This window comes from Silene latifolia, chromosome 10, assembly GCF_048544455.1.
Source record: "Silene latifolia isolate original U9 population chromosome 10, ASM4854445v1, whole genome shotgun sequence".
Classification (NCBI taxonomy): domain Eukaryota; kingdom Viridiplantae; phylum Streptophyta; class Magnoliopsida; order Caryophyllales; family Caryophyllaceae; genus Silene; species Silene latifolia.
The window spans coordinates 39627593-39641168 of NC_133535.1; the positions used below are offsets into that span (position 1 = coordinate 39627593).

At 44.6% G+C, this 13576-nt stretch overlaps 1 long non-coding RNA gene across 1 annotated transcript; it reads right to left on the reverse strand.

Moving 5' to 3' along the window:
- Positions 1-12439: 12439 nt before the first annotated feature.
- On the reverse strand, positions 12440-12932 carry LOC141608945 (uncharacterized). Its single transcript, XR_012527081.1, has 3 exons — positions 12799-12932; positions 12621-12713; positions 12440-12523 (listed from the first exon to the last, which is right to left on the reverse strand). It is a non-coding gene; the product is annotated as an uncharacterized LOC141608945 (long non-coding RNA).
- Between the last annotated feature and the right edge of the window lie 644 nt (positions 12933-13576).

The following is a 13576-nucleotide window of genomic DNA, read 5'->3' on the forward strand; positions in this document are numbered from 1 at the left end:
GAGTGTCCGCCCTTCTCTTCTCCCTTTGCATTCTAGACTTCGTTCTTACTAATTGGCGCCTACGTGCTTGGACTTCCGACCACGTAAGCTCGGATCTTTCCGGGTACCAGCCTCTCCGTTGCATGACCGACCAATTTGACCACTACACTCAATCAATCTAATTTAATCAACTTGTTAAATCGTTTTCCTCTTTCGAGGGCACTCTTTCCTTGCATTCGCGTCGAGCATCACTAATCGATCTTCTTAGTTCTTCTCGTTCCGTCAACATGTAAGTCTGAGGGTGTAATCTCTCTTTTATTTATTGTATTTTGATTATTGTATAACAATTGTAAGGTTTATGTCGAAAGTATCTCATTAAAACCGATTTCTAAAAACCGTCTTTAAAACCTGTTTTGCGGATTTCCGATGAGAGACGACAGATCGAGAAAAGACGCAAAGAATCGCTGCGCCTCTTCAAAGGAGCGCAGCACCTGCTGCGCCTCTTTGTGAGGCTGCCGCAGTTCCTGCTTCTTTTCTTCTTCCTCCGTCCTCTGCAATTCGTATCAAATTTATTTGTTTTGTTCGTTCGTCTGTTAATTCTCCGTCATAAAATCATAATAATTAACATGTATATTGTGTCATATATTTCATCATTCATTCACATGTTTAATTAAATCATAAATCCGACTTAAATCCCAAGTAATTCATATTTGCGGGTTTTCGTCACTAATAATATTCAATTCAAGTGCTAGGGATTCAATTCGTTCATGTTGAGTTTAAGGATTCATTGTTGATATATTTTTCACCATGTTCATTGTTAATCCGCCATCAATTCATCATGTTTAGTTAATTATTCGCTTGATTGATTCGTTCATTAACATCGACCCTTCACATGTTTAATCTGTCTTTAATTCCGTCTTCATCCATGTTTTGCTGTTTTATGACCTCAATCGCATGTAAATAATCTGTAAATCACTTTCATCCGAGTACATAATCTAAATCAATCCCTTAAATTCACCAATTAACGTTAACAATTGCAGTTTTGGCTTCACAGCCAGAGTTCGTCCTTGGAACAGACGCGCAAAGAATCGCTGCGCCTCTTCCAAAGGGCGCATGTCTCTTCTTTGTTCCAGGACGACTTCGTCCCCGAACTCCTTTTCTGCCTTGACCTATATTAATTAGTTTACGTATCAATTAACTAATATTCGTAATATCGCTAATTCCTGTTCGTTAATTTGTTGTTTTATTCTTTTATTCTTTTTTTTTTATCAAATCATCCGTTTTAGCGGTACTTTCGACATAAATCGCCTAATCCGTTGTAATTATTGTAATTCTTTTTATTGTAGTTATATTTATTGTATTCCTTTCATTATTTTGTATGCTTCACATGTAAACGAGCATTAAAATCCTACTTTGACCCAATTGCTTGCCTAATTAATTGTTCACCGACTTAGCTAATTTCACATGTTAGGATTAATTTATTGGATGTTGCATTGCATGCATATAGCCGACGATATATCGAGTACGAATAACTTCCCTAATCATTAGTAGAGGCCGCTATCGAGGCGGGCGGGATTAGGTGTTCGATCAAAAGAGCTTCCTAATACGTACCCTCACCCCTTACTCCAGATCTCCGTGAGCACCCGTGTTCATTGGCATCCACGAGAGTCATTCTAGACATAGAATGCTAAGGGTAACGATTGCTTAGTGTTCATGTCACTACTTTGTGTCTTGACATGGCACGAGGTATTCGAACGGTTCCAATTTCCCACAAAAATTGGTGGCGACTCCTTACAAAATGCAAACGCTTGTTTTCGAGCCCCTTCACTCCCAAGCGCCCCGTGGCGGCCCCGCTGTCCACAGTTTGGCGACTCCGCTGGGGATTATACACTCACGTGTAGCTAGGGTGAAACTTGAACAAGGTTAGGGAATAAATTTGTGCAAGACAATTGTCGGTTTTCATGACTCGGTCTTCCTAGACCGTTTAATTCGGCCTTCCTAGGCCCAACCCAACCTATTCGACCAATCGTCCCGTCTAAACGGTCCTAATTCTTATTTGGGCCTAAGGATGGATAGCGGTTGACGTCATCCATACCATGGTGCTTACTCTTGTTTGTATCAAGGGCCTTCACTACTTGAGGAAATGGACTAGGAATCGGCCTTACTCTTGTTTGGCACGAGCCTCTCCACAGACTTCGGGTTTGATGGTTCGGTATGGCAACCCACCCTTTAAACCAAAACCCTTCTAAAAGCACTCAGCATCCCGTTATAATGCTTGTTTAAATGTGTAAAACTCTACATGATCACCATTTCTAGACAAAACTATGACAAATTTTCAAAAATCAAAACCCAATTTCAAATCAAGAATTTCGAAATAAAAGCCTTCAATTAGCGCAAAATCCGGTCAAAACTCTGTCCGTTTGTCGTGTCAAAATTCGGGCCACAAGCCCATTTCAAAACCTCACTTCGAGTCCACTCCTACAACTACACTACAGTTGGCTAGGACACACATTTTCAAAGACCTTGTCTTTCTTCAAAACTCACTCAACACAAGTGGCACACACCCACTTCACGAGTCAAAACTTTTCCTCTTTTAGCAAGTGTGATAGAATGGTCGATTGTGTTTTGATTCGTCGCCGATCTCTTACTCAGTTTTCAAGATGCCTGGGTCAAGTGATGATACGAACCTCCAGCAAATTCAAGAAAGTAATGATCGAATCCTAGCCGCGCTAGCCCAAATGCAAGTTACCCAAAACCAAACCTATGACCGCCTCGAGCTCATCGAGGGCCGTATCTTTGACGTAGAGGGAAGGTTGCCTCCCATTAAAGGTGAAGTACTACAATTTTCCGATGACGAATCTAAGGATGAGAATCCTCTCATGGGGACGACCGCAGCTGAGAAAAGGCTCCAATACCTAGAGGAGCAATTGATGTACCTTAAAGGGGATGACATTTACAGGGAGAACAATCGTAAGTATGAAGCCGTTAATTCCAAATTGCCCACTAACTTTAGCATGACGGATATCCCTAAGTTCAAGGGACATGAGAACCCTTTGAACCATATCCGTGCCTTCAAGGATTACATGTCTATCAAAGGCATCAAACCCGAGATGTTCTTAAGGATCTTTCCTTCATCTCTCGACACCATCCCAAAGCAATGGTTCTACACTTTAGATCACAAAAAGGTCGCTACTTGGGAGGACGCCGCGATCAAATTCTCAAAACAATACGCGGATAATGCCGAGATCCAAGTCAATATGCGCACTCTAGAGGTTCTTACCCGAATGAAAAGAAGGATTCACCGACTTTCTAAGTAGGTGGAGGAAGACTAGTACCCAACTAGTAGAACGCCCGGATGAGGCCACTCTTGTGGAGAAATTCGTGGACAATCTCAAGCCCATATATGCCAACCATTTGAGATATCAAAACATCAAGACTTTCAAAGACTTAACCGTGTTAGGGACACGAATTGAAGATGACATCCGCAAAGGACTCTTGTCCAAAACGGTAGGTCGAGGATATCAAGGGTCCACGAGTCGTTCATACGGCTCTACTAGCAAGACCGACGAAGTTAACCTTCTCGAACCATCCAAGAAAACTAGCCCACCAAGGAAGTTCACAAACCTTGGGGATACATACTCCAATGCTCTAAAAAGGCTAGTGAAGCAAGGCAAACTCCAACCCATTGGACCTACTCCCGAGCCCGAAAGGAAGTCCAAATTCGGGACGAAAATTCCTCTTGTGAATACCATAGGGGTAAGGGGCACGACACCGAAAAATGCTACAAGTTGAAACACGTGCTTCAAGATATGATCGAAGATGGTCGACTTCCAATTCCACCAGGAGGTAAGCCTAATAACACTCAGAATCCTCTTGGAGTTCTAGTGATTACAAGTGATGAATCTACCTTAGATTGCTCACATCTCATTTCTCCCGCCGAGGATGAAATTCAGGCAATTGAGAAAGAAAGACTCTACTCTACCATCTCCCCTACCATTTCCGACTTCATCGCCTGGGCAAGGAGTGTAGATAGACAAGTGTGGGAATTAGAAAACATGGTAATGATCTTGCGCGATCCCAATGCAACACCTAAAGAACGCGTACCATTGATCTTCTCTCAAAATGCTACTATGCAAGAAGTCATCACCACGGTCGATAAACTAGTCGATCAAATCATACAACTAGAAAGTGACATCATGAGGATGAGGGAACTAGCCGCGATCAATGGAGTTTGGGCCGATGACGATGAAGACGAATATCTCATTGAAAACTCTTTAGTCAAAGAAATAGTCCAAAATGGTGAAGACCAAGATGTGGATCACCTAACTCGCTCGGGTCGTCCATACCAAAGCACTACTCAAAACGGTCCCACCAATGTCATCACACCAAATGACAACGAAGACGACCCCACGGATCATTTGCTCAAGCAATTACAAAAAACCAAGGCTGATCTTTCGGTCTGGCAACTAGTGGCAAGCTCATTTCCACACCGCCAAGCTTTACTGCAAGCCTTGGCCAAATTGAATGTGGCACATAACTCTACTCAAAGATGTAGTTAACTTGGTCTTCCAAGAATCCCCGAAACTAAGTAACCCTGTTACTTTCTCGGATGAAGACTTGCCACCTTTTGGCGCCAGTCACAACCTTGCTCTATACATCACCGTCATCTGTCTAAAGAAGAATGTACCAATGACCTTGGTAGATGATGGCTCCGCGGTCAACGTCATACCCCTCAAAACGGCACACAAACTAGGCATGAGAGAGTCGGACTGGACTCCTACAAATCAAGGTGTACGTGCATATGACGGTACACGACGAAAAGTGGTAGGACTTGCTAACCTAACCATAGCAACGGGACCAATCGAACGAAAGGTTAACTTCCAAATAGTGGACATCGAGGCTTCATTCAACATACTTCTGGGAAGGCCTTGGATTCATGCTTCTAAAGCGAAACATCCACCCTTCATCAAAAGATCAAGATCCCACTAAATGGCAAAGTTGTGACAATCACTTCGTCACCCATTAAGGCCATAATCGAGAAGCAATCGAATAATCAAGTCCATGCGGATCCCATATACGAACTTGGGGGCTTCCAAAGTGTAAATGTCATAGAAAGTGAGTTAGCACCCTTATACTATAATCCCTACTCCAACTTGGTGGTCAACCACATTCTCAAAAACCAAGGATACTTCCCTGGAATGCCTTTGAACCCAGTTCGGAAAAACACCTTCGCGCCATACAAGAAAGGCAACTCATCGAGAATACCACTTGGACTAGGGTACAAACCCACAACAGAAGAAGTTCTCGAAATGCTCGCCCAAGTCCAAAACCGCAAGTATGTAGGAGTCCAAATGAGGCCATATCTTCCTACCCTCAATGGATACTTCGTTCAAGAAGGAAGTTCGGAACTCTTTCATGGATTTCCCGAACCTTGGCATTACCTCGAGAAGAAGTTAGCCGGAATTGAGATCTTTCACGATTGCTACTTCATCCCTCCAGAAACGGTTCCTACCGTCAAAACCCGTCAAGCACCTTGCTTAGACGAACAAGCTGTTAGCCTCCTGTTTGGAGAGGACCGATTTGTTAGGGCCGCGCAAGATGAGATCATTACTACGATACTTCAAGACGATCGCTTCAACCCCACCGCTTTGATCACGAAATTGACACCAAGCGGCGAAAGGGTGGAGAAAATCAATCAAATGGACCAACAGTCAAGGAAGACTCTTCAAGCTCACCACTGGAGAAGGAGAGATGTTCAAAGAAGAACCAGAAGACGACGAATTCGAATCAGAGTCGGAGTCGGAGTCAGAGTCAGAATCTAGAGGAGTCATTAGAGAGTCTACTCCTGTCGTCATCCCCACTCCCCTCGTTTCTCCTAGCTTATTTTCGAGTAGTCACAGTAGTTCGGGAAATGCCCCAATTACTGTCCCTTTGCCGCCACTATCCTTGGATCAGTTGGCTTCTTTGTTTCAACTTTACTCAAATCTTAATATGAATAAATCAGGTTCTGCTTACTCTTTGCGTTATCTTGAGTGCAATTCTGTTTATGATGATACTGAGGATGACCAAGACCCAGACTCGACCGAAATACCTCCCTACGTAGCCAAAGAGATACTACAGGAAGGGGAAGGGGGACCTGTAATTGAGGACACCGAACCCATCAATGTTGGAACTGAACTAGAACCCAAAGAACTTAGGATAGGGACTACCTTGAGCTCAACCGAAAGAACCGATTTCATAGACCTCCTAAATGAATTCAAAGACGTTTTCGCTTGGTCCTACAAAGACATGCCAGGGATCGACAGGGATATCGCCGAACATAGAATTCCGATTAAGCCAGGTTTCAAACCTGTGAAACAGAAGCTTCGACGAATGAGAACAGAGTGGGCTCTAAAGATTAAGGAAGAAGTTGACAAACAATTCAAAGCCGGGTTCATCAAGGTTTCCGAGTATTCTGACTGGGTAGCTAACATAGTACCCGTGCCCAAAAAGGATGGGAGAATCCGAGTTTGTGTTGACTTTAGGGATTTGAACAAAGCAAGCCCAAAAGACGACTTCCCTCTACCTCACATCGACATATTGGTAGACAATCTGCGGACCATGCATTACTATCCTTCATGGATGGATATGCGGGTTACAACCAAATCAAAATGGCCATGGAAGACATGCATAAGACCGCGTTCGTCACCCAATGGGGAACCTATTGCTATACAGTAATGCCGTTCGGATTGATCAACGCCGGAGCTACATACCAACGCACCGCGACTACACTTCTACATGACATGATGCATAAGGAAGTCGAGGTATATGTAGACGACATGATTGTCAAATCCAAGGAAAGAGAGGGACATATTGCGAACCTTCGCAAGTTCTTCGCAAGGCTACGGAAGTACAATATGAGACTCAACCCTCAAAAATGCACATTCGGGGTGACATCTGGCAAACTCCTAGGGTACGTCGTTAGCCAACGAGGCATAGAAATAGATCCTTCCAAAATCAAAGCTCTGATCGAAATGCCACAACCTCAAACAAAAAAAGAAGTCGAGGATTCCTGGGAAAAGTGCAATACATAAGTCGATTCATATCGAAACTTACGATGATTTGCGAGCCTATCTTCAAGAAGCTCAAGAAAACAGACCACACCATGTGGGACGACGATTGTCAAAAGGCATTCGACCGAATCAAGGAGATATTGGCTAAACCACCCGTGCTCATGCCACCACAACGAGATCAACCTCTTGGTTTATATCTCACAAGAATCGAAATCGCGCCATGGGTGCTATGCTAGCTCAAATTGTAGGAAGTGAAGAAAGAGCTATTTACTATCTAAGTAAGAAGTTCTTGGAATACGAGTGCAAATATTCACAACTCGAAAAGACATGCCTCGCTCTTGTGTGGGCAACAAAGAAGCTACGCCATTACATGCTTAGCTACTCTGTCAAGATATTCTCCAAAATGGATCCAGTCAAATACCTCTTCGAGAAACCCGTTCTCAACGGACGTCTGGCAAGATGGACCATGATGCTCTCCGAATTTGACCTCAAATATGTGCCACCGAAAAGTAATAAAGGGTCGCGCCGTCGCCGAATTCTTCGCAGAAAATCCCATCAACGACGCACAAACCATAGATACTTGGTCATTTCCCGACGAGGATATACTTCAAACTGATGTAGAGTCTTGGGATCTATACTTTGATGGAGCATCAAACCTAAGAGGATTTGGGATAGGAGTGTTGCTCATTTCTCCTGAAGGTGAGCATACACCGATTGCTGTCAAACTCGACTTCGAGGTGACAAACAACGCTGCAGAGTATGAAGCTTGTCTCATTGGACTACAAGCGGCAGTTAGCTTAGGTATCAAAAACCTACGAGTACATGGGGATTCGTCACTGATCATCAACCAAATCACGGGATCCTGGAAAATCCGAAGTGAAAGCCTTGCACCCTATCAGGCCAGGATAGACCAAGTGGCTCAATTCTTTGATCACGTAACCTACTTACACCTACCTCGAGAAGAAAATCAATTTGCCGACGCTCTTGCGAAACTTGCATCTTTGATAAACATGCCAGATTACATGATGGAAATGCCTTTGTGTATCGAACGACGGTCGGAACCAGCGTATGTCCATCAAATTACCGATGAAGAAGAAATCGCACAAGAACCCTGGTTCCAAGCAATCCTAAACTTCAAGCTTAACGGTACCTATCCACCAGAAATGGACAAAAGGGGACAACGAGCTATACGCCTACTAGCTTCCCAATACATCCTGATGCAAGGAGAATTGTACAAAAGAACACCTCTTGGTGTAGTCCTACGTTGCCTTGATCATTCACAGGCACGGAAAGTAATGGAAGAAGTCCACGACGGAGAATGCGGTCCTCACATGAGTGGGCCTATGATGGCAAAGAAAATCACACGTCTAGGGTACTATTGGACCACAATGGAATCCGATTGCATCAAATATGTGAGGCATTGCCACAATCACAAAATCTTCGGGAACGTACAACACGTCCCTCCTTCGTTGCTCTATACAATGACATCTCCTTGGCCATTCTCCGCATGGGGAATTGATATAATTGGGAAAATAACCCCAGCCGGAACAGGAGGTCACTGTTTCATCCTAGTAGCAATTGACTACTTCACCAAGTGGGTAGAAGCGGCTTCCTACACCGCTCTTACAGCCAAAAATGTGGCAAAGTTCATACAAAACAACATCATCTGTCGATATGGTTGCCCGCATGAGATCATTAGCGATAATGGGTCCCACTTCCAAGCCGAAACCGAGCAATTGCTAGCCAAGTACAAGATCAAGCATCATCACTCCTCGCCCTATCGACCACAGACTAACGGCGCGGTAGAGGCGGCTAACAAAAATGTCGTCACGATCCTCAAGAAGATGACTGACAATTATAGAGATTGGCCAAGCAAAATACCCTTCGCTTTGTGGGGGTATCGTACATCAGTCAGGACGCCCACTGGGGCTACTCCTTTCTATTTGACCTACGGCATGGAAGCCGTACAACCAGTTGAGCTAGAAATACCATCCTTGCGTATTCTACTAGAAAGTCAAATCCCGGAAGCCGATTGGAAAAGGGATAGATACGAAGAACTCATCCTCTTGGATGAACGTAGGCTACGTGCCTTACATAATGTCCAAACATATCAAGCACGTATCAAACGAGCTTTCAACAAGAGGGTTAGGCCAAGAAACATCAAAGAAGGAGATTTAGTTCTCAAATCGGTTAGAGCTCTTTTACCTGTCGACCCAAGAGGGAAATTCAAACCTAATTGGGCCGGACCATATCTAGTCAAATCCATACTCCCAGGGGGTGCGGTTAGAATCACAGACCTGGATGGAAATGAGTTTTCAAACCCCACAAATCTCGACCAACTGAAACGGTACTATGCCTAGGATAGAACAGAAACGCGCCTCGCGTAAGCCTAAGTGTCGCTCTTGTGGCACTAAATAAGCGGCCCCTGGCCCATTTGAATGTCACTATGCTCTTGCATCTTGGCAAACTTGTCATCCTCATATCATCAAACAAACTAAAATTCGCACCTCCAGAGTAAGTAAAGCTCATGCTTATTTTCTATGTTCATTACAAGCTCTTGCTTCGAACAATTATTCTTTTACATTTACTCGAACTACGCGCAAGGGTTTGATTTCGCTTTCTTTAAGTGAATACGTAGGCAATCCTTCACGGGATTCAACCCGCCATCATATATAAAATAAATGTAAATAGAAGGACATTTGCATCGCATCTGAAATTCGACAAGAATAATTAAAGAAAATGCCAACAGTTTCATAACCATTTAACCTCTTTTATTTCATTCAATTTCTAATAATAATAGTACGACAAATAATAAAAATAGATAGGCTAGGATTCTAAAAATCCCTCCTTTTTATTACAACAATAATAATAATAATCAAATAAAAATAACTAGGACTTGGGCTATTCCTCCATCTTTCCCTTGCCCTTGTCGTTCTTGTCATATTTCTTGTCACGACCTCGAGCCGGGCGCTCTTGCACCACTTCAGACCTAATCACCAACGGTCTTTCTCGAGGCCTGACTCTCCCGTTCTTGTCAACCACCATCTCTGCGGCAGGAGTAGTCTTTGATTTCTTCGAAGGATGAATGACTTGAAAGCCGGCTTCTTCTTCTCCTTCGGTCAGATGCTTCTCTTTCTCTTCCTCTCCCTCGCGCACCTTGTAATCAACGGGCTCGCGCTTCCTCAGTCTTTCGCGCTCTTCCGAAGTTGCAGCCTTCCTCCACCTCAGATAAGAGTCCGACACCCACAAGGCATTGGAGGAGAAGCTCAGGAACCACATGTTTCTTTGGGCCCATTTCATAGCCCACTCTCTTCGGCTCTCTGTAGTAAGCGCCATAGCAGTCTGCGGGACGGTGTCAAGCCTAGGGATCATCTGCTTCAACCCAACTTGCCTCATCAACCTCTCAGGAAAGATGCACACCATAAACTCCAATCCAGGGATGCGCACGGACCTAGTGGGATCTAAAGAAGACACCCCAAATGACAGGACTTGAGGTGCCACCACGGTACAACCCACCGATCAAAGGGCCGTCATCGGTCTTGACTTGTTCTTCCAATAGTCACGGACCGGGTGAAGTCCACCATGTACAGCCGTGTCCTCATCGAAATCATACGGGCATGATAGGAAAGTGCATGAACTGGGGGCTCAAGCAATCGGAGCCGTTCCATGAGCCAAACCTACCAAGACAGGTATTAGACACCAAAAAAAAAAAAAAAAAAAAAAAAAAAAAAAAAAAAAAAAAAAAAAAAAAAAAAAAAAAAAAAAAAAAAAAAAAAGAGAAAAAGAAGGTGTCTTTTACCTGTAGGATAACGGGACTTCCCAAGAGCGGCAGATCGCGGTTGGATTTCCTATTATCCAAACCCAAAATGATCTCCCCTAAGCACAGACAAGCTGGGCTCCTGCGCAGCTCCATTTGCTCAATAAGGCTCAAAAGGCGAGGATCACCTCTCAAGTCCTCATCAACATGTCCCTGAAAGACATACACATGCAACAAACAGAAGCCAAATGCTCTCCTTCTAGCAACATAAGAGACAGTAGGGTCGGCCCTGTTGATGAATCGGTCTATAAAATCCAACATCCGCACGCCTTTTGGGGTAACAAGACGATCTACCTCGAGTCTAGTCGGTCCAAGCAAATCTCGAACTTACTCTTATACCCTTGAGCGAAGAAGGGATGGCGGGTAAGTGTTCGGGGTCCCAACCGCCAATAGCAGCAATTTCCTCTGGAAAAGGACAAATATCACCTCCTGGAAAGGCGAATACATGATAATTCGGATCCCAATAATCAAGGCAAGCATCTAAGAACGGTTTCACCACCTTGATGAGTTTCAAACTCAATAAAGACCCAAGATTATAAGCACCCATGTCGTGCTTTTCCGTGTTCGAAAACTCATTAGTCCATTCCTTCAAGCGAACCTCTAAAGTATTCATGATGATAATTTTCTCTTGAAAATTTATTATAGGAGTTTTAGGAGAAGCGACGAAGAAAAGACGGAAGAATTATATGATTCAAAGCTTCGGCAGCGCTTCTATTTATACTAATTTGCTGTTTCCAAAATCCGTCAGAACAAACCCCTCTGGGAACAGGCGCGGCACCTGCTGCGCCTCTTCAAAGGGACGCAGCTCATGCTGCGCCTCTTCCCCAGGCTCACTCCTGTGATTTCCGCGTGATTTCCTATTCCTATGGGATTTTATTTTGGTAAACTACGGAAGTTTACCATGTTTTGGGATTTCCTAATTTCGCGGGCACGCATTCTGAGGCGACATTGACATTTTCGCCATTTTATCACATTTGTGTATTTAATTGTCCATTTAATTCTTTTTATTATTCAAACTTTCATATATTTATTTCATTTTCTTAATTTCTTTTGCTACATTTTCTAACTTATGAATTTCTATTTTTCTTTTTTTTTCGGGGGTAACCCTCCCTACCGTCCGGTCATTTGTCATTTCATTTCCGGCAAAATTTTTGCATTTTTGCGTTTCTTTTGAGTCTCATTGTGCGCTAATTAAAGGCTTTATATGCATATAAAATGTGTCAATCGCGTGATTTTCCATGTAAATTTCGGCAGCATAACGGCATAAACCGTTATCTGCCAAACCTGTTCAAGAACTAACCTGCAGGTACAAACAAACAACCCGGCGGCAAAAAGGCACTCGGGCCATCATATATACAGCAAAAAGCAAATATACAAGCAAACTGGGGGCTCGCGCCCCGAACAAGTCCAGATGTACAAGCAAACTGGGGGCTTGCGCCCCGACCAAATCAAATCCAAGAAAACTGGGGGCTTGCGCCCCAAACCAAGTCCAAAAATGTTTCAAAATCAAAATGTACAAATCTACAAAACTACACAAGCTATCTTGGGCACCCTCCAACTCAAGAACTCTCGCCATCAGAGCGGCGATCTCGGCATCCCGAAACTCGAGCTCCCTCGACAAGCGAGCCGTCTCCTCCCGAGCCTGGGCCAACTCTCGTCCTGACTCGCGGTCACCCTGCAAACAGCAACAAATTGGCTCACGTCAATCAACTCAATTGGAAAACCAAAACTCAAAAAAAAGAAGATCGAAAAATGGGTACAAAGGTTCATACCTGACGACCTCGACCACCGACGAGTGCCTCAATGGCCGTAGCTCGTAGCCGGTTGGCCACCCTCCATAGTGCCACGAACCGAGATGGCGCGACCTGCATTTCAAAAGGAAATTCTCAAAATTAAACAAATTCGATCAAACGTGTTCTTACACGAAAACCATGCAAAATGGGAGCTCACCCTCCGAATCAGATGCTGCCAGTCATCCAGGCCAGCATCCGTCACAGCTACGTCAAAGTCACGTAACTCAGAGATCGTCGTCCTCCCAGTAGCGTCAGTGTACTCGAGGGTCTCGGGGTACTCTGGGGGCTCGATGCCCGCCGCTTCAACCTCCTACAAGGACAAAACAACTCTCGTTAATCGATGATCCTTCGTCGTAATTTTCAAAATCAAATCAACAAGAAAACAAAGGATACTCACCACTACCGGCCAATAGGCCAACCTCCCGTAAAGGAACGCCGAGTAATCCTCCTCAGGGAGAAGAAGGTCGTCGCCACTGGCACCGGCCAGTCCGCCTCCCTCTCGGCCTCGAAGGCTCCTAAACATCGTCCTAGGAGGATCGACGGGAACCGTCAACGCGCCCCGAAAGCACTGACGAGCTAACCGCTCGCCCAGATACCATACAGGACCCATCGACGTCCACAACAGCAGCCGACTCGAACTCCTAGGACGAAGGGTCTCCGCAACAAAGGGAGGCGCTCCAGCGTACTCCGCCCAAGGTCTGGGCACCCACTGTCACAATATGAAGGCAAAGGTCATTCCTATGATCAATTGAAAACAAAATATGAGAAGATGTGAATGAATACAAATGGGATACTCACGCTCACCGAAGGGCGTTCACATCCCGCCGGTAGACGTTGTGAGAAGAACGCTTGCTCTTCGTCCGGCACATGACCCAATCCCTCACCACGGGATAGGCCCTCTCCAACGGCTCCGTCCTCTTGGGCGCGAGGTCCGG